The 25,263-nt window shown below is 48.4% G+C and overlaps 1 pseudogene across 1 annotated transcript; it reads left to right on the top strand.

The window, feature by feature from the left end:
- Window positions 1–27: 27 nt before the first annotated feature.
- Window positions 28–24,681, top strand: LOC307066829 (zinc finger protein 541-like; annotated as a pseudogene). The gene is made up of 16 exons: window positions 28–159; window positions 4,031–4,061; window positions 4,266–4,503; window positions 6,093–7,961; window positions 9,715–9,773; window positions 9,981–10,140; window positions 10,298–10,465; window positions 11,343–11,688; window positions 17,189–17,252; window positions 17,845–17,987; window positions 18,393–18,496; window positions 19,734–19,809; window positions 20,368–20,456; window positions 23,948–24,088; window positions 24,272–24,452; window positions 24,570–24,681. The product of its transcript is annotated as a zinc finger protein 541-like (transcript).
- Window positions 24,682–25,263: the final 582 nt, after the last annotated feature.

Below are 25,263 nucleotides of genomic sequence, written 5' to 3'. Positions count from 1 at the left end.
CAGACCTTGTGTCCACCACAAAGTGACATGAGGAAAGTACAGCAGGGGGCCAAGTGCGAGGGAGTGACAGGGAGTGGCAGACGCTGGCAGGTGGATGGCACGGGGGTGGGAAGTCACACTGAGGAGGCTGCTGAGGCTGAGACCCACTTCCAGGCCACGGTGTGGCAAAGCACAGACTCTGCCACGGGAACCAGGGGAGGCTGTGCAAAGCTCTAGCTGCTGTGTGGGGGCCGTGGGGATTTAGGGCGTCAAGGCCATCCTCACTGCTACTCCTGAGGCACTTTTTTTTTTTTTTTTTTGCTGTGTTGGGTCTTCGTTTCTGTGCGAGGGCTTTCTCTAGTTGCGGCGAGCGGGGGCCACTCTTCATCGCGGTGCGCGGGCCTCTCACCATCACGGCCTCTCATTGCCGAGCACAAGCTCCAGACACGCAGGGTCAGTAGTTGTGGCTCATGGGCGTAGTTTCTCCGTGGCATGTGGGATCTTCCAAGACCAGGGCTCGCACCCATGTCCCCTGCATTGGCAGGCAGATTCTCAACCACTGCGCCACCAGGGAAGCCTTGATGAGAAAAATGTAAATCGGATATTGGCAGGTGCCCCGTATGACCTGAGCACTCATGCTGTTGCTGTCACCGTGTGGGTACCACCCTCCATAACAAGTGAAGCCTGATGACACTGGAAATGAAAGTCTCTGGCTTCATGGTCGGGTGGTATATTAGTTATCTATTGCTGTGTAAGAAATTAAGCTGAAACTTAACAGCTTTAAACTATTGGAAGCTTTTACAATAGTGCTGTTTAGAGGGGCAGGGAACCCAAACTGTTTGTGGTTATCCAAACTCACCCCCATCTTATCTGCTGTCAGAATACAGTGGCAAGCACAAGTGGGTGGTCCAGAAGAATTTCTGAATGTAAGAAGAGAGTTGGGCAAAGGTTTCTTTTTTTTTTATAGTGTTTATTTTTACTTGTTGACAGTTTGCTTTATCTATTTATTTATTTTTGGCTGTGTTGGGTCTTCGTTTCTGTGCGAGGGCTTTCTCTAGTTGTGGAGAGCGGGGGCCACTCTTCATCGCGGTGCGCGGGCCTCTCACTATCGCGGCCTCTCCTGTTGCGGAGCACAGGCTCCAGACGCGCAGGCTCAGTAATTTTGGCTCACGGGCCCAGTTGCTCCGCGGCATGTGGGATCTTCCCAGACCGGGGCACGAACCCGTGTCCCCTGCATCGGCAGGCAGACTCTCAACCACTGCGCCACCAGGGAAGCCCTGGGCAAAGGTTTCTTATGAATTACCTCCCCCCAGCCAAACTCCACCCCCAGAAAACAGTGTTTTCTCAACCCCAAATTATCTGCATCGTAATCATCTAGGGGTCCTGTGAAAAATGCAAATTCCTGTACCCCACCACAGACTTTCCTAATCTGAATCATTGGAGGTAGGGCCCTGGAACTTAAATTTTTTAAAGAAACTTTCTTAGAAGAATAGTTTTTAGATATGCATAAAAATTGGGAAGATGGTATAGAGAATTTCCATATACCCCACACTCAGTTTCCCCTATTCTTATCTTACATGAGTATGGTACTTTTGTTACCATTAATGAACCAATATTGCTATGTTATTATTAACTAAAGTCCATGCTTCATTCAGATTTCATTAGTTTTTACCTCATGTCCCTCTTCTGTGCCAGGATCCTCCCAGGACACCACATTACATTTAGTTGTCACATCTCCTTAGGCTCCTCATGGCTGTGACAGTTTCCCAGACTTTCCTTGTTTTTGATGACAGTTATGAGAAGTCGTGGTCAGGTATTTTGGAGAATGTGCCTCAGCTGGGGTTTGTCTTATGTTTCTTATGATCCGAGGGGGAGGAAGAACACAGAAGTGAAGTGCCACTGTCCTCACATGGTATTCAGGGTGCACAGTATCAGTGTGACTTGTCACTGTTGACGTTAACCTCCACCACCTGGCTGACAATGTTTGTCATGTTTCTACGCTGTAAACTTAGTCCCCGCCCCCAATACTGTCATCTGTGGAAGGAAGTCACTGTGCACAGTTCATGCGTAAGGTGTGAAGAGTCATGCTTCAACTTCTTGAGGGCAGAATAGCCACACAAATTATTTGGAATCATGCACGGCCATTTATTTATTTGTTCAGTCATTCATTTACGTCAGCGTGGGCTCACGGAGATTTTATAGACTGGGTTATTATCCAGTGCTACTTTGTTGCTCAGATTGTTCCAGCTTTGACTATTGGGAGCTCATTCAGTTGGCTCCTGTGTCTCTTTGACATACCCCATGTGTGTGTGTGTGTCTATGAGGGAGAGAGACAACGAGATGGAGGCTGAGAGACTTCTGTTCTGGAACTACCAGATACTCTAAGCACATCCTGTATAATTTCCTGCCCAGTCCTAGAACCAACCGTTTATCCAAGGAGCCCTGGTTACTTTTATTGGAGAACAGTATTAAAAACTAAGATCTGGGCACTAGGTGTGTTTGAACCTGAATTTTTAACACAGTCTCACCAGCTATTTCTTAATGAAACCAGAGTTAGAGAACCTCTGCTCTCAGTTTTGACTCCCGTCGCTCAAGTATCAGCATACATCAGAGGTACTGCAGTTCCGGTTCCAGACCACCACAATAAGGCCAATCATAGGAGTTTTGTTTGTTTCTTTCCCAGTGCCCATAAGTTATGTTTACACTATACTATAGTCTATTCAGTGTGGAGTAGCATTTTCTGTTAAAAAAAAAAAAAGTGGGGCTTCCCTGTTGGCGAAGTAGTTGAGAGTCTGCATGCTGATGCAGGGGACACGGGTTCGTGCCCTGGTCCGGCAAGATCCCACATGCCGCAGAGCGGCTGGGCCCGTGAGCCATGGCCGCTGAGCCTGTGCGTCCGGAGCCTGTGCTTCGCAACGGGAGAGGCCACAACAGTGAGAGGCCCGCGTACCACACACACACACACACAAAAGTACATATGTTAGTTTAAGAATACTTTATTGCAGACTTCCCTGGTGGCGCAGTGATTAAGAATCCACCTGCCAGTGAAGTGGACACAGGTTCGAGCCCTGGTCCAGGAAGCTCCCACATGCCGTGGAGCAACTAAGCTCATGCGCCCCAACTACTGAGCCTGCGCTCTAGAGCCTGCAAGCCACAAGTACTGAGCCCGCGTGCCACAACTACTGAAGCCCGTGAGCCTAGAGCCCATGCTCCGGAATAAGAGAAGCCACTGCAATGAGAAGCCCACACACCGCAACAAAGAGTAGCCCCCACTCGCCACAACTAGAGAAAGCTCGCGCAGCAATGAAGACCCAATGCAGCCACAAATAAATAAATAAGTAAAAGAAATAAGAGAAAAAAGTCTTCAAGTATTTGGAAACTAAAGAACACTCTTCTAAAATAACTCATGGTTCAAAGAAAAAAAATGAAAAATGAAATTATAAAAAAAAACTACTCATTTACCCAAGGAGTAGAGAAACATGGAAAATTCAGATATATAGGAAAAGGAAAATTAAGTTGATCCATGATGCTACCAATCAATCCCATTCTGTTTGTTTCTATTCAAATTTATTTTTCCCTTTTAAAGACTAGATCATTCCGTTTTTCAACAATCCTCTTGTTAGTGGCACAGCACTTAGTGGTACAGCATGAACATCCTTTCACGTCAATGGATATTTTCCTACAGTTGTATCTTAAATACCTGCGCCATAGACCATTGAGACCAGAATGCAGTCACCCACCTGCCCTCGTGTCAGTTATTAGGTGGTTTCTCACATTTCACCAGGAAAAACAATGCTGCAGTTAACTCGCTTGCAGTTCACTGCAAGGTCTCCGTTAATTTGTACAGATCTGCCTTAATTTCCTTAATTAAAAAACCAGAGTGGAATTGGCTGGGAGAAAGGACCTAAACTTTTCTAAGATTTTGCCTTGTGCATTTCTGGATTGCACTTGCAAGTGTGCTGTTGATGTTACCGTCATGAAGTCCTGCCTGTCCAGTCACTCTGTCCTGGAAGCACTCAGACTGTTGCTGTCCCCTCCCTTACCCCCCAAGTGTGGCTTCAAGATTGGGTGCTGCCCTGGAGGTGTGGCTTGACCAGGGTCCCTTCTCCCCCTCACCTGGTGCTAAGCCTGGTCTTCTCTGCGAGTGAAGCTGCTGAAGTTGGGGTTCTCGGCCAACTCCCTGAGTTGGACTCAGCTGCTGAAGTTGGTCCGAGGGTGGTAGAGTACTTCCGCCCGGGCTCCGATGTCCCCGGATGTCATAACCTGTGCTTTCTCCCTCTGTCTAGACCTGGGGCTAGGCGTGGTCAAGGTGCCCAAAGAGGCTAACGAAGGGGGCAGGGCCACGTCTGGGAGCACAAGGAAAGGAAAGCGGCCGCACAGGTCCCCTCAGAACCCACTCCTGGACTGCAGCCTCTGCGGGAAGGTGTTCAGCATTGCCAGTTCTCTCAGCAAGCACTACGTAACCCACAGCCAGGAGAGGAGTCTGGTCGGGATGTCTGTTCAGGGGGCTGCTGGGGGCTGGGCGTGTTCCCGGTTCTTTTGCCTCCCGTACCATCCACCTGCACCGCCCCCCACCGTCGGGTGTCCCAGGTGTGTGCGACCTGTGCTCCTACCACGGCCAGTGTTTGGGGGGGGCAGGGCCTACACTGCCCCGGACAGCCCGCCCTCCCCAGCCTCCAGATTCACTCCAGTGAGGAGAGCGCCGCTGCGATTTTCAGACAGGACCCATGTGCTTTAAAAACACACTCCAGAGGCAATTTTGTCATGGAGGGAGTTGGGCTAACTGTGTAGAGAAAGTTTCAGAGTCCCTGGTAGGTGTCTGAGCAGAACAGATATGCACTCCATGAGGAATATATGTTGGGATAACACCAGGGCGTGAGGGGTTCTGAAATGCCTGTTTCTAGAACATGGCAATGGAGTGTTCACTCTCTTTTTTCCTGTTTAAATTCCCTTTTATTAACTCGATTTTTTTTCAAAACTTGACTTTAAAAAGCAAGCTCAGTGTAAGAGGAGCAGAATTCCGTTTGTTCTTCATGTCTTAGAAATGATAAGTTTTCTTGCTGCCGAGGGAGGAGAGACAGACTTTCAAACTGAGAGACTCGTAAGTGGGAGAGGACGATCCCTTGCATGTTTACAGCTCGCCCAGCCTTTACTGAGGCTTCGATGGATCCCGCTTTCATTGTATCCTCTCCCCTCTCGCCATTAAGGATGGGAAATGATTTACTCCTGTCACAAGCTGGTAACAGTTAGGGCTAGAAAGTGGGTCTCCGGATGCCCTCTCTGCTGCTTCCCTCAGATGGAGGCCAAGGGTCCACGTTTGGGAAAGGGTTTCATTATTTACTGGGTTCCATTGATTAGAACCATCCGGAGTAGGATTGTTGGGAACCCAGAGGGTGATTTACCCATTTGTTTATATTTATAACATATTAATGCAGGTATAAGTATGATGTAAATATAATACATACTTGCATTCGTTTATATTTGCAGAAATTATAGGCAAATTTGGCTTTTTGTTGTTGTTGCTGTCGGGCTCCCAGGTAGCTGTCTAGAGGACTCCTGTGGGAAGGCAAAGACTCCTTTGTTCAAAGAAGGATCATCCCCAAGTTAGCATTTCCTCAAGTGCGTTCTCAGAACTCTGGTTCTCTGGTTCTCAGGGATGCTAAACGGGTCTATTTAAAAAAATGGTTTTGTGGGCAAATAAGTTTGAGAGACATGGAAAGTTCAACAGATCTCTCTTTATCTGCTCTGTGGCTTTTCAGTTTGCTACTAGGAACCTCCAAGAAGTAAAGAGTGTTTTTTCCAAACTTATTTGCCAGCTGAGCCCAAGTCCTCAGGGAGCAACTCTGGAGACTGGTGTTCCTTAGGAACCCACTTTGGGGAACTCTGACTTGGCTCCCACTGATTTTTTAAATCTCAGATTAGGGGTTTGCTTAGGGGTGAGGGCAAGAGCTCCCCCTTCCAGACGTCTTTGGCCGTAGCAGGGGTCTTTCCTCATAGGGTCTGAGCACAGTTTCTGAGTTGCGATACTGCTGCCCCCTGGGGACACGCCTGGGTTCCTGCAGTGGGTGACCCACCCCGAGACACCCACTAACTTTCTCCTCATGTGATGCCAGGACCGGGCACATGCTCACCAACCAGAAGACCAAGCCCTTTGTGTGCCTTGAGCAGGGCTGCAGCAAGAGGTACTGCGACTACCGCTCCATGCGTCGGCACTATGAGGTCCAGCACGGCCTGTGCATCCTCAAGGAGGCCCCCCCGGAGGAGGAGCCCTGCGGGAACTCACCCCACGCGCACGAGTTTGCCAACCAGCCCGCACCCGCGAGCCTGTGGTCCCTAGTGCCCCCGGAAGCCCCATTCCCCAGCTCCCTCTTGCCCAACCGAGATCTCCTGTGCTGTATCGGGAACAGCATCGTCTGCCAGAAGATCCCTTCTCCCAGGCCAGCCCCGGGAGGGCCTTCAGACAGCGGCGAAGGGAGGATCACGGCCTGTTCCTCCCTGCCCTCGTCAGGGTCCTCCTTCTGGGGCCCAGCCAGCACCCCGGCGGCCCCAGGAGCCCTGGGCACTGAGGTTCCCGAGGAGCCCCGGCCCCCACGGAAGGAGCCTGCCATGGACGTGTTCACAGCCATCCGCTCAGGGGCAGCGGAGAACAGCGGCCCCGACCCAGCCGAGCCGGAGCTGCCGCTGCTCCAGCCCCCATCATCCCTGGAGGGCTGGCCCGAGGGCGCTCCCCTGCCCGCCTGCCTGCCTCTGTTCCATTGCCAGACGGTCCCCGCCAGTTCCCAGCCATCAGACCACAGTTTCCAGTGGCTCCGAAACCTGTCGGGCTGCCCTAAGAGCAAAGGAAACAGTATGTTTGTCATCCACAAGCCCTCTGAAGTGCCGTCCCAGGAGGGCTCCGGGCCTGCCCCGGGCTCAGCAGCGACTTCCCTGCGGGGGAGCCCTCACCCAGCTGGGGCACCGGTGTGGAGGGCACGCCGCCCTTCCCTCCCACGCTCCTGAAGGCACCGGGGGAAGCCTCGGGTGACCCCAGATATGCCAGCACCAGCGGGGAAGAGGACTCCTGGGCTTCCAAGAAGAGCAAGTTCGACTGCGACTCCTTCTCGTGGCAGAACCCTGGTGAGCCTGGACCCCAGAACGGCCCAAAGTCCAGCGGCCTCCCGTCGGATGCCACGCCGCTCTTCCGGCAGCTGTTCCTGAGGTTTCAGGAGTCTCTGGTGAGCCACGAGCAGATGCAGGTGTTCCAGATGATCACCAAGTCCCAGCGGATCTTCTCCCACACCCAGGTGGCTGCCGCCTCCTCCCAGCTTCCCACACCCGACGGCAAGCAAGTTGCCCTGAAGTCACTGCAGGGGCCGTGGCCACGGCAGCCCCCACCTATGGCGCCCACTGTTGACTCTCTCCATGCTGGCCCCGTGAACCCTGAGCCAGAGGGATCCCTAGCCCGCAGGAGAAAATCCACACCCTCTTTCCCCACAGAGGCCTCCCCCAGCAGCGTGAGGCAGGACACAAAGGGAAGACCAAAAGTGGCTGCTGCTCCACCTGCCCTCACAGCGTCGTCCCTGGACCCTCCTGGGAAGCCAGACATCTCCTCTCTGGCCAAGCAGTTGAGATCCTCGAAAGGGACCTTGGACCTGGGGGACATCTCCCCCGGGAGCCTGTGTCAGACCCAGTTAGGAGGGGAGGAGCCATCCAGAGCCCACCTCCCAGGGAAGCAGGCCCAGGCTGAGAATGGCACGGCTTCCGGGGCCACAAAAGGTGGAGAGGGCCCGGCCTGCTCCTGGGGCGGAGGCTACAGGCTCTTCTCTGGCAACTCCAGGGCCCAGCCCTTTTCAGACTTCGAGAAGGAGAAGGTAAAAATGGATATGTGCTGTGCGGCTTCTCCAAGCCAGGTAGCCATGGCCTCCTTCTCGTCGTCAGCCAGGCCTCCAGCGGATGCCCCCTGGGACTCCAAGTCCAAGCTGACGATATTCAACAGGATCCAGGTACCAGGGCCCTCTCATGGGACCTAACCATGCGGGAGGCAGAGTGTCGTCCTTACCTGTGTCCGTGTTTCTGACTTGTCCAGGCACTGTATTTAACCTCAGCAAATCGTCAGATGCAGTTTGTTTACAGAGGGGGGAATGAAGGTCCAGAGGGGTGATGGTTCCTCCCATCACCCTCCGCCCTGCAACACACACACACAAAACAGAACAGGGCTTTAGAGTTGTCAGAGACACTTTGCGTCATGTTTCTTCACTAAACTTTTTCTATTTGCTTTCTTTCTGCCTTTCGCTTCCTTTTGGATTTGCCTCCTTCTCTTCTTCAGAGCATGTAAAGGCAGCGCTCCTTTGCCCTTGATATTTGTACGTGAAATTCTGTGTCTATTCTGGTTGTGAATCACAGGTCCACAAGTCCGACTTGGCCCCTGCTGCAGGCCTGGCGCCGGTCCGCCCTTGTGGAGCAGCTTGGGTCCTCCCACATCGTGCCCACGACGTCCTGGGTGCAGAGAGCTCGGCCACGTCTCTTCATGATGCTCCGAGGTCCAGCATCCTTCCTGTCACACCACAGCTACCTCCACGTCTTATTTTTTTTAATAGCTTTAATATTCACGTGCCATCTAATTCGCCATCTTGAAGTGCAGTGGTTTTTTGTCTGTTTACAAAGTCATGCACCCATCGCCACTCTTTGCCAAAACACTTTCATCACCGCAGAAAGAAACCCCACACCCTTGGTTGTCACCCACAATCTCTCCATCCCTCCCAGCCCCTGGCAACCATGCATCTACCTTCTGTCTCCATGGATTTGCCTATTCTGAACACTTCATGTGATTGGAATCATAACGCTGTGTGGCCTTTTGTGTCTTTTGCTTCTTTCACTTCCCATGATGTTCTCAGAGCTCCTCTGTGCTGTAGCACAGGTCAGAACTTCAGTCCTTTTTATCGCTGGTAACTTGTCCATTGTATGGATACACCATATTTTATTTATCCATTCATCAACTGATAGATATTTGGGTTGTTTTCACTTCTTGGCCATTGTGATAACGCTGCTATGAACATTTGTGTACAGATTATTGTTTAGACATATGTTTTCATTTCTCTTGTAAAATACCTAGGAGGGGAATTGCTGGGCTCTAGGGTAATTCTATTGGAGGAAGTGCCAGACTTTTCCAAAAAGCTGTGCTGTTTTATATTCCTACCCAGAGTGTATGAGGCCTGCGGTTTCTCTGCATCCTCACCAACACTTGTTATTGTCCAGTTGGTTCTTTTGATTACAGCCACCTTAGTGGGTGGGAAATGATAATTTTATTATGGTTTAATTTGCATTTCCCCGATGGCTAATAATCCTGAGCATCTTTTAATGTGTTTATTGGCCATTTGTATATCCTCTTTGGATAAGTGTCTCTTCAGAGTCTTTGCCCATTTTTAAATTGGGTTGTGATTTTATTTTTGAGCTGTGAGAGTTCATTATGTATCACAGATACAGAAATCTACATAGTCCCTTATCAGATACATGATTTGCACTTCTTTCTCTTATTCTGTGTTTTCACTTCTTGATGCTGTCCTTTGAAGCACAGAAGTTGTAAGTTTTGATGAAGTCCAATACGTCTGTCTTTTGTTTGGTTTTGGAGTCATCCAAGAAACCACTGCTTACTCCAGGGTCACCAAGAATTATACCTGTGTTTTCTTCCAAGTCTTATAGTTTTCACTCTTGCATCTCATTTCTGATATGTTGGCTCAGATGTATTTTCGTCTTCAGGGTGGAAATATCTACCGGCTCCCCCACCCGATGAAGGAGGAGAACATGGCGTGTGGCTGGTAAGTTCCGAAGCCCCTCGGGAATCCTCTGGTGGCTTTGATGTGCTGGCCCTGGGTGAGCGAGCTCTGAATGCTTCACTCCTGAAGGGGTGAGCACCAGGCCACAGAGAATCGGGGGCATCATCTCCATTTCTTTAGGGTTCGTCCAAAGCTGTCAGAGGATCAGTGTTTGGGGACGGAGTCCCATTCTCCCTTTCTTCCCCACAGGAACCAGCACAATGGTGGTCCCACAGACTGGGCAGAGCCAAGGAGCACTTACATCTGCAAGAATTGCAGCCAGATGTTTTATACCGAGAGAGGGCTGAGCAGCCACATGTGTTTTCACAGCGACCAGTGGCCGTCACCTCGAGGGAAGCAGGAGCCGCAGGTGAAGGGGCTCGAAGCTGCCATTCATCTCAGGATGGAGCCGCCCTCCTGCGGGGAGCCTGGCTGGGGGCCGGGAGTCAGGGCTGTGCTGCTCTGGAGGGGCCCCTTGCTCCCTACGTACTGTGTCTCTTAAAGGGCTGGCTCTTCTCTGTGTGTAGTTGTGTGGCATGGAGTATTGCAAGCCACCAAGACAGGTGCTGAGGCCGGAGGGGGACAGGCAGAGTTCCCCGAGAGCCAGGAAGTCCTTGGACAACATGACCGCATCCCCTTTGGTGGTCCCTGTGTCGGTGCCTGTGGCTCCAGCGAACCATCCTCCGGGGAGCAAGGTGGGTGCACTTCCTTCCAGCTGCTTTCCAGCTGCCAGTGGGAGCTGTGAGAAAAGCCCCCAAATCCTGACTCCAGAAGAGCTTGATTTGCGTGTTCATTCATCCATTCAACCTCCAGTGAACTTCCTTTGTGTCTGGCCCTGTGCTGGGCAGGGCTGGGGACACTGCAGCGACCACAGCAGGCTTGTCCCCGTATCCTGGGGCTCCCAGCCCAGCGGAGTAGATAGACCCATCCCCGGACACTGACCACCCAGAACGGGCCGGGCTGAGAGAGGGAGCTGTAGGAGCCCCGAGGGCACCAGAGACCCTGCCTGAGGAAGGGGGTGTTGCAGCTGAGAGCTGGAGGATGAGGAGGGGTAAGATGGGCAGAGAGGAGGGGAGATTGCGTGGAGGTAAGAGAGAGTGTAGCAAGCTCAAGCCGTCGTCTCTTCAGCCTGTGCTGGAAGACCCCACCTGGAGACGTTCATGCTGGACTCGGGTACGGGATGCATGGAGCCCACTGCTTGTCTCCCAGGAGCTGCTGTGATTTTGAGGGCAACAGGTTTTCCTTTTGTCATGCTGTTGCATCCGTCTGGCCCCCACACTTTAAGTGCCAGTCACTTTAACAATGGACATGAATTTCCAAAATGGTTTGAATGAGGGCCTCTCCTTGGGAGGTATGTGTGCCTGAGAAGGCCCCAGCCTCAAATATCGCCCGGCTTAGGGTCTGGAGTCTGGCTCAGGCGTGGTGGCCCTGCCCGGCTTCCTGCGCTGAGGACTCTTTGCACGGCCATGCTGGGTGTGCGTCTGGCTGGTCAGTACCCTTTCCCACTCTCAGGCCATCTTGAGGACTGAGCTGTGGGGCCGGTGGCCTCAGGTGACCCTTGTGTTTCTGAAGTCTCTTCTTCTCCGGGGACAGGAGAAGGACGGGGAAGAGAGAGACAGCAAGGAGAGCAGCCAACACAGGAAGCGGAAGAGGAAGAAGCTCCGACGGCCCAAGGCACTGCTCATCCCTCCTCCGCCCTCCATGTCTGGGGAGCCGGGCCCGGGAGGATGCCGCCAGAGCTGCCTGTGCTCGCCCGTGTTCCTGGTGGACCCCCTCCTGAAGGGACTGTCCCAGTGCCCTGCCTACACGCCACCCCCGATGCTCAGCCCCATCCGGGAGGGCTCTGGGCTGTATTTCAACACTCTCTGTTCCACATCTGCCCGGGCCCGTCCCGACAGGCACATCAGTGCCATGCTTGGTGAGTGAGCTTGATCACCCCATGATAGGCCTGCGGGGGGCCAGACCCCCGCCCCCTGTAGAATTTGGTCCAGCCATTCCCTCTGGCCTAAGCTTGGGTGTGGTCTGGTGGTCCTGTTGCTGTTCAGAACTATCCCAGGACCATCTGGGACCAGCAGCCTTCTAGGTGCTTATAATTTTGTAGCCAGAAAGAAAATAGACTCAATTTAGCCTAACCACCATTCTGCCTGCCCTTTCGAGTAATTGTTTAAATAGCTTTATTGAGATATAATTCACATGCCATATGAATCACCCATTTAAAGTGTACAGTGATTTCTTAGTGTATTCTTAGGATTGTACACCCATCCCACAATCTAATTCTAGAGCATTTTCATCACCCCAGATGATTATATCCACGAGCGGTTACACACAGGCCCTGTAGCCCCCAGCTCCTCTGCCCTGGGCAACCACCAGTCTACCAACCTACTTTTTCTATGGGTCTCCCTATTCTGGACATTTCATATAATTGGGATCATACAATATGTGACATTCTGTGTGTAGTTTGTTCACTTAGAATAATGTTGTCAAGGTTCATCCATGTTGTACTATGCATCAGTGCTTCATTTCTTTTTATGGATGAATGATATTCCATTCTCTGGAGAGACAACATTTTATTTATCCATTCATCAGTTGAGGGGCATTTGGGTTGTTTTCGTCCTTTGGCTATTGCAAATAGTGCTGTTAAGAACATTTATGTATAAGTTGTTTTTGGACATAAGTCCTCATTTCTCTTGGGTATACAGCTCAGAGTGGAATGCTGGGTCAAAGGGTAACCATGTCTCACCGTTTAAGGAACTGCCGGACTGTTTTCCAAAATGGCCGGGTCATTTTAAATTTCCACCAGCATTGTATGAAAGTTCCAGTATCTCCACATCCTTGCTAACACTTCTTATCTGTCTTTTTCATTATAACCATCCTAGTGGGTGTAAAGTGGTAGCTCATTGTGGGGTGTTTGTTTGTTTTGCGGTACGTGGGCCTCTCAGTGTTTGTGGCCTCGCCCGTTGTGGAGCACAGGCTCCGGATGCGCAGGCTCAGTGACCATGGCTCTCGGGCCCAGCCGCACCGCAACAAGCGGGATCCTCCTGGACCGGGGCACGAACCTGCGTCCCCTGCATCGGCAGGCGGACTCTCAACCACTGCACCACCAGGGAAGCCCCCTCATTGTGGTTTTTTTTTTTTTTTTTGCGTTACGCGGGCCTCTCACTGTTGTGGCCTCCCCCGTTGCGGAGCGCAGGCTCCGGACGCGCAGGCTCAGCAGCCATGGCTCACGGGCCCAGCCGCTCTGCGGCATGTGGGATCTTCCCAGACCGGGGCACGAACCCGTGTCCCCTGCATCGGCAGGCGGACTCTCAACCACTGTGCCACCTGGAAAGCCCATGTGGTTTTGATTTACATTTCCCTGATGGCTAACGATGTTGAGAATCTTTCCATGTGCTTATTATCCATTTGTATATCTTCTCGGGAGAAATGTCTGTTCAGATCCTTTGCCCATTTTTTAAATTGAATTCTTATCTTTTTATTATTGCGCTGTCTCAGTTCCTTATATAGTCTGGATGCAAGCCCCTTATCAGATATATGATTTGCAAATTCTCTCCCATTTTGTGGGTTGTCCTTTCATTTTATTTATGATATGGTTTGCAGTACACAATTTTTAATTTTGATGAAGTCCAACTTATTCTTAGGCCTGCGATCAATCTTTAGTTAACTTTTATATACTGTATGAGGTAGGAGTCCAAATTTATTCTTTTGCATGTATGTATCAGTTCTTCCAGCACTTGAAAATACTGTTCTTTTCTCATTGAATAGTCTTGGTACTTTGTTTTGTTTTGTTTTCTTTTGCGGTCCACGGGCCTCTCACTGTTGTGGCCTCTCCCGTTGCGGGGCACAGGCTCCGGACGCGCAGGCTCAGTGGCCATGGCTCACGGACCCAGCCGCTCCATGGCATGTGGGATCTTCCCAGGCCGTGGCACGAACCCATGTCCCCTGCATCGCCAGGCAGACTCTCAACCACTGCGCCACCAGGGAAGCCCTGTCTTGGTACCTTTGTGGAAAATCAGTTGACCATAAATGATTTGAGATTTTTCTTCTTCTTTTTTTTTTTTTGCGGTATGGACCCAGCTGCTCTGCGGCATGTGGGATCTTCCCGGACCGGGGCACGAACCCATGTCCCCTGCACTAGCAGGCGGACTTAACCACTGCGCCACCAGGGAAGGCCCTCTTCTTTTTTAATACAGGCATTTTACAGCTATAGATTTCCTTCTGAACATTGCTTTAGCTACATTTTGTAAGTTTAATATGTTGTGTTTTTATATTCATTCAGCTAAAGTATTTTCTAATTTATCATTCCACTTCTTGTTTAATACACTGACTATTAAACAGTGTGTTGCTTAATTTTCACATATTTGTGAATTTTCCAAATTGCTGCCTTTTATTGATTTGTAATCTAATTCTTCTAACTCTTCTAACCCTTCTAACTCTTTTGCTATTATATGTGAGAGAACCAGTAATACCTTACTGGTCATGTTTATTGCTTTATATAATTTTATTTCGTGTAAAAACACTGAGCGGATAAAGGAAAGCAAGCATGATTTATAGAGGTTGTTATATTAACCTTCTTATTTACCATTTCTGATCTCTTCATTTATTCTTGTGGATTTGAGTTACTGAGGTGATATTCCTTTACTCCAATGCAGCTGTGCTCCTTGTGCAGTTACTGTCACATATATTATATTTCTGTATGTTACAGGCCCACAATACATATTGTTTTATGCAGGTATTTTTAAGGCCATTAAGAAAAGAAAAGAAATATGTAATCATACTGATTTTTATAGTTACCCATATTTAATAGCGCTTCGCTTTTTTTTTTTTTTTTTTTTGTTTGGATTCAAGTTACCATCTGATGTCATTTGCTTTCAATCTGAAGGACTTTCTTTAGTATCTATTTTTATTAGGGATATATAATTCACATACCATACAATTCATCCCTTTAAAGTATAGAATTCAATGTTTTTTAGTATATTCACAGAGCTGTGCAACCATCACTACCATCAGTTTTCAGAAATTTTCATCATCCCCGAAAGAAGCCCTGTACTTATTAGCAGTCCCTCCTTTCCATCCTCCCCATCCCCAGCCATGGGTAACGACTAATCTACTTTGTCTCTATCGATTACGCTATTCTGCATATTTCCTATGAGTGGAATCATACAATATGTGGTCCTTTATGAATGCCTTCTTTTAGTTAGCATGATGTTTTTAGGTTTCATCCACGTTGCACTATGTATCAGTACTTTGTTGCATTTTGCGGGCTGAATAATATTTCACCTTCAATATTTCTTGTAAGACAGGTCTGCCAGCAACAGGTATCCTCAGTTTTTATTTATCTGGGAGTGTCTTTATTTTACCTTCATTTTTGCAAGATAATTTGCTGAATATAAGATACTTGGTTAACACTTTTTTACTTTCAGTAATTTGAATATATTATCCCATTGCCTTGTAACCTACATCGTTTCTGTTAAGAAGTTAGCTGTTAATTTTACTGTAGTGCCCTTGTATGTAACAAATTGTTTTTCCCTTTTTGCTTTCAAGATCTTATCTTTATTTTTGCTTTCCACATTTTGCCTATGTTATGTCTGGATGTAGAGCTCTTTGTGTTTAATCTTTCTTGGAGTTTGTAGAGTTTGCTGGATATACATATTGTTTTTCATCAACGTTGGGAAATTTTCAGCCATTAATACTTTAAATATTCTGTCCCTTTCTCCCCTCTTTCTGGTACTCCCACTACATATATATTGTTGCATTTAATGACATCTCACATTTCTCTGAGGCTCTCTTCACTTTCCTATATTTTTTTCTCTCTGTTCATCAGATTTCATAGTCTCCATTGTTCTATCTTCAGGTTTGCTGATCACTTCTTCTGCCAGCTGAGATCTTCTGTTGAGCCTTATTTTGGTTATTGTACTTTTTTAACCCCTGAATTATTTCCATTTGATTCTTCTTTTTTTTGGCTGCATCGCACAGCATGCAGGATCTTACTTCCTCGACTAGGGATCAAACCCGTGCTCGCTGCAGTGGAAGCGTGGAGTCTTAACCACTGGACCGCCAGGGAAGTCCACATTTGTTTCTTTTTAAAATATAATTTCCATCTCTTGATGGCATTTTCTCTTTGATGAGAAATTTTTATTTTATCTTACTTTAATTCCTTAAGCATGGGAGCCAGGGGAAGAAGAAGCCCCCATCTCCTTGGCTGCACCTACCTGGGTAGAGCTTCCGTTACAAAGAGCTGGGGGCTAGGTGGGTAAGGGAGTGGGCCATGGCTCCAGTGCCACAGACTCTCACTGTTCTTCCCAAGATTTAGTAGATTTTCTTGAATGAGTATTTCTTAAAATGCTGTATGCCTTTAGGACAACTTGCAGAGACTTTAGCTTACTGTTCTTTTTTTTTTTTTTTTTAATGATTTTTGTAAGTAAATTTGTTGTTTTGCCGAGTTCCTTACTCTACTTTTTCAGAAGTATTATCCCCCTTCCATGCAATCTTTTTATTTTATTTTATTGTGATGTGAACAGTTAATCTGTGATCTGCCCTTTTAACAAATATTTAAGTGTGCAATACATTATTGTTGACTATAGGCACAATGTTATACAGCAGATTTCTAGAGCTTGATTAATTGAAACTTTATGCCCATTGATTAGTAACCTCCCATTTCCCACTGCCCCAACCCCTGGTAACCCCTATTCCACTCTTTGATTCTATCAATATGAATTCAACTACTTTAGATACGTTATATAAGTGGAGTCATGCAGTATTTCTCTTTCTGTGACTGGCTTATGTCACTTAGTATAATGTCCTCAATGGTCATCCATGTTGTTGCATATTGCAGAATTTCCTTTTAAGGCTAAATGGTATTTCATTGTATGTTTATGTCACATTTCCTTTATGTGCTCATCTGTCAGTGGACATTTAGGTTGTTTCCACATCTTGGCTATTATGAATGGTGCTGGAGTGAACGTGGGAGTTCAGATATCTTTTTGAGGTCTTGACTGCAGTTCTTTTGGATGAATACCCAGAAGTGGGTTTGCTGCATGATATGGTAGTTCTACTTTTAATGTTTGAGGAAACTCCATACCATGCAATCTTTTTTTTCTAATTTTCAATTTTATATTGGATTAGAGTTGATTTACAATGTGTTAGTTTCAGGTATACAGCAAAGTGATTTTGTTATACATATTCACATATCTATTCTTTTTTAGATTCTTTTCCCATATAGGTTATTACAGAGCATTGAGTATAGTTCCCTGTGCTATACAGTAGGTCCTTGTTGATTATCTATTTTATATACAGTAGTGTGTGTATACCATGCAATCTTGAAGAGCCTGCTTTTAGCTACTCTGGAAAGGCAGGCAAAAAGGGCCTCATGGGTCAGTTGTAGCCAGTCTTCTTGAGGCTCTTCTTTGGGTGTTTTCCAGATCACATGGACGGCTCTTTTGGCATCAATGTGGTGAAGGACAACAGCAAGATCAGTACTGAACCGTGAGTTGGAACAGACTTAGAACTTGAGGGTCCTTGCAATGTGGGGATGCTTTTACCCTCCTTGCATTCCAGTGTCGGTTTTTCCCAAGGGAGCCTGCATCACGGGAAAGTCAGGTCTAGACGCAGAACCTGTCTAGCAGAGACGTGGTGGATTTTTCCAGGTGTTTCCCCAATATTCCTTCTGTCCAGACATACCATAGTTGGATCTCTGGGGACAGAATGCCCAGCACCCTGGGGTTCTAGATAGAATTGGTGATGGCGCAGTGAGATACTGTTTTGTAGCTTGGATGTTACCTTGGATACAGAAGAATGCCAGGTATCAGCACATACCTCCCCTGTCCTAGACCCCAAACGCCTGAAGCCAGAAATCTGGCGATAAAGCCAATTGGAGGAAGGAAGGAAGTATCCCTCAAGAGGTCTCTGGAATACCTGCGCGTGTCTACTGGGCTGATGAGCACTCCCTGTGTCTGAGAGATGGCCAAAAGGTGGGTTCCACAGCCCTGCAGAGCAGGGCTCACCGCACATCTCTCTTGTATTTCCCATCTTGGTCACACACATGTCTTTTATGTCCATGTGTGTGGCCTCATTTCAGACACATCAACATAGGAAGCCGGTTTCAGGCTGAGATCCCAGAACTCCAGGACAGATCCCTGTCTGGAAGTGACGAGCATGTAGCTATTTTGGTCTGGAAGCCATGGAGAGATGTGATGACCAACCCGAAGACGCAGGATAGAGGTGGCTGAGACTTTGGGGCCAGGTTCCCGAGGGCCCTCCTCCATGTCCAAGGGGTTTCTCCTCCCAGTTCTCACCTTGACCAAGAAACAGTGATCCCCAGGCGGGTGTGGGGTGGGCAGAGCTGGCCTTCAGTGCAGGACTGCTTTGCTGTGCTGCAGTCCCTTGCCCCACCTCTCCTCTCACCCAGTAGCTGGCCAGGCCATCCAGAGCAGGTGCCAGGAGCAGGGTTTCTGCCCGTCCTCCTTGTCACTCCCTTCCCTCAGCCTGCTTGTAACAGAGAGGTGAGGGAGATGGTGACAGGAGCCCCCCGCCCCATCTGTGCTGTTGGGGAGGTTTCCTCTCTGGCACTTGCTGACTCTCTGTGTCTCCTCTCCTTCCCGCTGCCGGGCTGCCTGCTGGAAACAGTGACCGAGCTCTTCAACGTGGCCTGCTCCAGCGTGATGCCGAGCAGGGGCACCAACCTGGAGCTCGCTCTGCACTGTCTGCATGAAGCCCAGGGCAACATCCAGGTGAGGTGCAGGTGAGGGGGGGCTCAGAGGAGCTGTGGGAAGCTCTCTGCTCTCTTAGGGCCAGGGGCTCTAGGCGCAAGACACGTGCCTTCTACTTGGGGCTTTACAGCTCACGAGAACCAAAGGCTGGCCACACACCCTTCTCCCTGGTCGCTTTGGGACTGGTGGTGTCCTTTTGAACGTAGGAGAAATGCAAACATACGGGCTCAATCAGTTATTTATCTGGGGTGACAGCAGAGCACCAGGGTTCCTCCAGCGTTACCTCATCTCAGAGCAGCACTGGGGAGGCGGTGCCTAGCAGAACCAACTCAGGGCCTGCATTATCTGGTTTACTTAGTGAACATTCACTTTTTGATTAAAAATGGTGTATGAAAACCTCTGATGCAAGAGAAATGCCTCTGCCTTCTCCAAGGACCCTCCTCACAATCCTGAAGTTTAGCAAATGAAGAAGTCCAACTGTGTGTAGTGGGAGAGGACGTCACGTCACCCGAGTTGGAGACCCTAGAGTCAGGGCTACATGGTGCTTTTTCTCAAGCTGAGAGGCAGTGGCTGGCACGTGGTGGGTGCTCAGCAGAGTAATCAGCACACATTTACTGGGTCCTCCTGACACCTGGTGATGTCATGGTATCAGGCTGGGGCCAGCTCAGGGGCCCATTCTTGGTTTAATGCTCTGCTGCCACCATCTTGAAATTCTTAATAGTTTCTGAGCACAGGGCCCCGTGTTTCCATTTTGCGCTGGGTCCTGCAAACTGCATAGCTAGTCCTGACCAGGGTTACGCTGTTGAGCAAGACAAATGCCCTCTCTTTGCAGGGCTTACATTTTAGGAGAGTGAACACATGAAATACATTTTTTTAAAGTGATAGATAATGATTAGTCCTATGAGGAACATAACATGGGGTAGGGCGGGGGCAGTGCCACTCCAAATGCTGCTCCCTGAAGAAATAAGGAGCTTGTGCCAGAATAAGTCCACACACTGTTTCGTCATCAAGTAAATCTTGCTATGAAAAAGGTAACGTCAGCTGCACTCAACAGTCTGCTTAGTGCCGTAGGCAATGTGTCCCAAGTGGTTCACAGCTGGTGGCCGGTCCACAGACCGACCACACTTTGAGTCGCCCTGGGGTAGGGGTGGCTTTAGGGAGGGCTGCACATATTTTCTGAATGAATGAAAGAATGAAGGCGGGCCTCTACCTCACCTTCCCTCCCTCAGAGAGTTGCCCACCACTCCTCTCGTTCCAGGTTGCCCTGGAGACCCTCTTACTGAGAGGACCCCAGAAGCCACGGACTCACCCTCTCGCCAACTATCACTACAGAGGTAACGAGCGTGGCTGCCCGCGTGGTTTTGGCCTGGCTGAGGCCCCTGCGAGCCAGTCAGTTTCCATGGCAAGCTCTGCACGCGCCTCCCGGAGTTCTCTTGGGGCCTACACCTGCCCTCCCAGAAGGGCTCGTCCTCTCTGGGGGACTCAGTGGGTGCTGTTCTCTAGTTGGATCCAACCTTCCCCTTTCCACTGGTTCCCTCGTGGGCTCTTCCTGGCCAGGAAGGGGGTGCCAGGTTGGGGTGGGCTCAGGTTTCCCAGTTGAGCACTCCAGCCTTGGAGTCAGGCAATCAGCGGCCCACGCCTGCCCTTGGCAAGTCTCTTAACCAGAGGAAGCCTCAAGTTGCTGCACCTGTCAAGTGGGGATGGTAAGAGCCCCTACCTGCTAAGGTTTTTGTGAGGATTGTGTGAGATAAAGCAAGTAAGGGGCTTAGCAGAAATCTTGGCATATAATTGGCACTCGGTGGCCTGAAAAAGGAGGGGAGTCTGCACTTCAGCCGTGGCTGTGGTCCCAGAAGGAGAAACAGCCTTCCTCCTCTTGGCTGTTTCTCCAATAGGTTCGTACATCTGGACCTCCATGGAGAAGAGGCTCTTTAAGAAGGCGTTCTGTGCCTACAAGAAGGACTTCTACTTGATACACAAGATGGTAAGGCGAACATGGCAGGCTGGTATAGGCAAGGCTCCTTCACACGGCCGAGGCGCTAGAACTGCAGGGCCTGTCAAGGGCGATACTCTGCTCATGCTGTGAACAGTTGACAACTGAAATGCCATTGCTTTGAACAACCCCAAACAGTACAGAAATGAATCCCATGTTCAAAATAAAGCCCTCCAGGCCCCTCCCCACAATCCTACTTCTGATTGATAACCTGACAGGTATTGACTGCCCATACGGATTTTACACACCTATATGCACTTTCTCAAAAAAGGATGACATCATATACTTAATATCCTGCTGATTATTTTGCTGTTTTTTTAACTTGATGTACGCAAAATTGCACATAATCAAAGTGTAAGATTTAATGTTTTTGACATACTTATACACTTGTAAGACCACCACCATGATCAAGATAATGAAAATATCTGTCACCCCCAAAAGTTCCTTCCTGCCCCTTTGCAACCCTTCCTTCCTTCCACCCGGGTCCCTAGTCAAGTCTTGTCTACTTTCTGTCACTCTAAATTAGTTTGCATTTTCTAGAGGTTTATATAAATGGAATAATCGTACAGCATGTGATCTGCTTTGTCTGGCTTCTTACACTCAACCTAATGATTTTGAGATTCATCTATGTTGTCGTGTGTACCCATACTTCATCCCTTTACTGTTGAGGAGTATACCACTGTGTGGACGGACCACTGTTCATTTAATCATCCACCTGTTGGTGGTTTCCAGTTACTGATGACTACAGATAAAGCTGCTCTGCACATTTACATACAAGTCTTTGTACGGACATGTAGTGGGTTTTTTGTGTTTTTTTGCGGACACGGGGTTGGGATTATAAATACCTAGGAGGGGAATGAGGGTAACTTATAGTAGATATATGTTTAACGTTTTAAGAAATTGCCAAACTGTCTTCCAAAGTGTCTATACCACTTCCCATTCCCACCAGCAGGTTATGAAAGGTCCAGTTGCTCCACACCCTCGTCGACACTTGGTATGCTAAGTCTCTTTAATTTTAGCCATTCTATTGAGTGTACAGTAGCATCTGACTCCATTTTCCTAATGACTAATGATGCTGAGCATCTTTGTATTTTTTTGCTATATGTGCACCTTCTCTGGTGAGCTGTCTGTTCATATCTTTTGCCTCTGTTTTTATTGGAGTGTCTGTGTTTTTATTGAGCTGTAGGAGTTCTTATTTTGTTCTGAACACCAGTCCTTTATCCAGATATATGCTTTGGAAATATTTTCTCCCAATATGCCATTTGTCAGTCTCCTAACAGTGTCTTTTGAAGAAAAGTTTTAAATTTTGCTTAAGCATAACTTACTAGTTTCTCTTTTATAGATTGTGCTTCTCGTGTTGTATCTAAGAAATCTTTGCCTATCCCAAATTCACAAAGATTTTCCCCTATGTTTTCTTCTGGAGGTTTTATAGTTTTAGGTTTTATTTCTAGATTCATGATCCATTTTCAGTTTATTTTTGTATGGGGTGCGAGGTGAGTTCATTTTTGCATATGGATATTTATTCCAATACCTTTTGTTGGAAAGACCATACTTTCTCCACTCAGTTGCTTTTGTACCTTTGTTAAATATCAGTTGGCCATATATATATGCATCTACTTCTGGACCCTGTATTCTGTTCCATTGATCTGTTTGTCTTTTATTAAGCTATTCCCATACTGTCTTTATTACTGTAGCTTTATTCTAAGTCTTGAAATTAGAAAATGTTAGTCCTTCACCTTTGTTATTCTTTTTCAAAGTTATTTTTTGTATTCTAGATCATTTTTAATTCCCTATGAATTTTAGAAATAACTTGTCAATTTCAAAATAAAAATTCCTGCTAGGAACTTGATTGGTACTGTTTTTGACTCTATAGGTCAACTGGGGAGAGTTGTTACCTTAACAATATTGAGTCTTCTGACTCGTGAACAGGGTATATCTATTTCAATCTTTAATTTTTCAGCAATGTTTTGAAGTTTTTAGTGTACAGTTGTTGCATACTTTTTGTCAGATTTATTCCTAAGCGCTTGGTTTTTTTCTCTTTTGTTTTTGTTTTTTTTTTTTGCGGTGCGCGGGCCTCTCACAATTGTGGCCTCTCCCGCCGCGGAGCACAGGCTCTGGACGCGCAGGCCCAGCGGCCATGGCTCACGGGCCCCGCCGCTCCATGGCACGTGGGATCCCTCCAGGACCGTTGCACGAACTCGTGTCCCTTGCATCGGCAGGCGGACTCTCAACCACTGCGCCACCAGGGAAGCCCAGTACTTGTATTTTTTATGATGTTATAGAGTTCTTTTTTATTTCAGTTTCCAATGGTTTGTTGCTAGTATGTATAGAAATAAAATTGATTTTTATATTGATCTTGTCTTCTGAAATGTTGCCAAACTAACTTACTAGTTTTGGTAACTTTTTTGTGGATGCCACTGAATTTTCTACATAGACAGTCATATCATCTGTAAATAAAGACACTTTATTTCTTCCTTTCCAACCTGGATGCCTTTACTTTTTTTCTTGCCTTTTTGCACTCTAGAACCACCAGTACAGTATTGAGTAGAAGTGGTGAGAGTGGAAATCTTTGTGTTGTTCATGATATTTGAGGGGAAACCACTCCACCGTTAGCTGTAGGGATTTTGTAGGTATCATTTATCATGTTGAAGAGAAGTTCCTTGTATTTCTATTTTGCTGAGAGTTTCCATCAGGAATGGACATTGGATTGTATCAAATGCTTTTTCTGCACCTATCAAGATGCTCATATGATTTTTCTTTTTTAAGTTTAATATGATGAAGTACATTGATTTTAGATTGTTAAACCAACCTCACGTTTCTGGGATGAGCTCCACTTAGTCATGGTATATTGTCCTTTATATATATATATATACATATATATATTGTTGGATTCTGTTCGTTAAAGTTTTGTTTCAAAATTTTCATCTATGTTCATGAGGGACATTGGTGTGTAGCCTTCTTTCCTTGTAATATCTTTGTCTGGCTTTGGTATCAGAGAAATGTTGAACTTATGGACTGAGTTGGGAAGTATTCCTTCCTCTTCAGTTTTTTGGAGGGCTCTGCCTAGCTGTCGCATAAGGTTGTGAGGTATCCACCATGTAAGGACACTCTGCTTTAATTAGTCCCTATCAGTAGACATGTGGCTCCACATGATGTCACAGTGAGTGTCCTCATGTGTACCTTTGTGTGCGTTTTCCTGGAGAGAAGCCTTCCTGGGCCAGTCTTGTTGCTCAGAGCGTGCAGAGATTAGATGGTGTTGACTCTGGTGGCTTCTCTCTGAACTCCTTCATCCCCAGGAGGACTTTGTGATTCTCTGTCCCCAGTAGCAGAGGAGCATACCAAGCCGTAGGGGAGAGACGTTTCAGGAGGGCTTTCAAAAAGTGGCGGCTGGCACCATGGGGAGGGGATTTAGGGCGTCAAGGCCATCCTCACTGCTACTCCTGAGGCACTGTCCTTAGCCGGTTTCTGTCTTCCTCCACTAGGTCCAGACAAAAACAGTAGCCCAGTGTGTCGAGTTCTACTACATGCAGAAGAAAATGATGGAGTTTGACTGCGGCCGAGCCCCAGTGCCGGAAAAGAGGGTCAAGAGAGAGCTGGGTGAAGCAGACAGGACAGAAGCGAAGGTAGAGGGTCTCGGGGTAGGGCTTCAGGAGTTCAGCACGGATCTGGATGCCCGGTGCTCATCCAAGCTGGGTGGCGGTGGGGGGGTGCACCCCGCGACGTCTGGACGCTCTGGACACCTGCTTCTCCCTTAGAAGGGCGGCGGGGCCGTCAGCATCCTTTCATCACCTCTGCCCCCTCTGCAGGTCACTCGTAGCCCTCGGAGGAAACGCAGCCACCGTCCAACCCCCAAATTACAAAGGACTACTGAGAGTTACAGGAGGGAGTCCATCCCCAACTCCAGCCCAAACAGCAGCTCGAAGTGGACCCCTGAGCTGCCGGGGAGCAGCAAGGGCCAGGGCTCTTTCCCTGCCGGGAGTGTGAGAGGTACCGCCCCTTCCCTGGACGTTCCCACACCGCCTGCCCTCAGCGCTCTGGGGTGCCCCCCTCAGGGCTACCCGCCTCCCCCTGCTCTGACCCCTGTGTCCTCTGGTGCCTCCTCAGGGTGTTTGGCAAGATCAAGGGTCGGAATGCCCACATGAAGTGGCACCGGCTTCAGGACCACGTGGATCCCACCGTCAGGGCAAGGTGGCCCGTGGAGCCCTTCCAACTGTAGGAGGAGAAGGGCGAGCTAGGGGCTGGCATCAGCCCTCTGCGTGGGCAGCGAGTTGGGACGGGCACCTCCAGGCCTGTTGCATCTCTCTTGTTAAGTTGTTTTTGTACATTTCTCCTTGTATATATTATTAAACTGGTTTCTAAAGCAGCTGTCTTCTGGCTTCCCTGCCTGTTGATCCAGCGAAGGCTTTTGAGCCCCTGCCGCTCCCAGAAGCCACAGTGACTGAGTCCCTGCCCTGGAGGAGCCTCATACATTAATGCAGCCAGCATTTATCAAGCACCTGCTGTAGCTGTGCCAGACAATGCCCAGTCCACGTGATGGGGACCTAGTGATGGAGGGACAGGCCCCTCCCCCTCACAGAGCTTACATTTTAGGAGCGGGAAGGTAGCAGTGATAAAGCAGCAAAAAGGTGAGTTTAGATATCTATAGTGCATATGCTGTTGGCCATAATAACAGAGGAGTCAGCGTAGGTTTAAGCTCTCAGTACACGTGGTGGTGCCAGTGGCTCCACGGTGAAGTCAAGGCCGGCCAGCAGTGGCCAGCGTCTGCAAGTCGGCTGCAGCAGCAGCAGCAAGAATCCAC

The sequence above is a fragment of the Hyperoodon ampullatus genome (genome assembly GCF_949752795.1).
Source record: "Hyperoodon ampullatus genome assembly, chromosome: 18".
Taxonomy (NCBI): domain Eukaryota; kingdom Metazoa; phylum Chordata; class Mammalia; order Artiodactyla; family Ziphiidae; genus Hyperoodon; species Hyperoodon ampullatus.
Note: the sequence above shows the minus strand (reverse complement) of the source record. Positions and strands in the feature narration are given on the sequence as shown.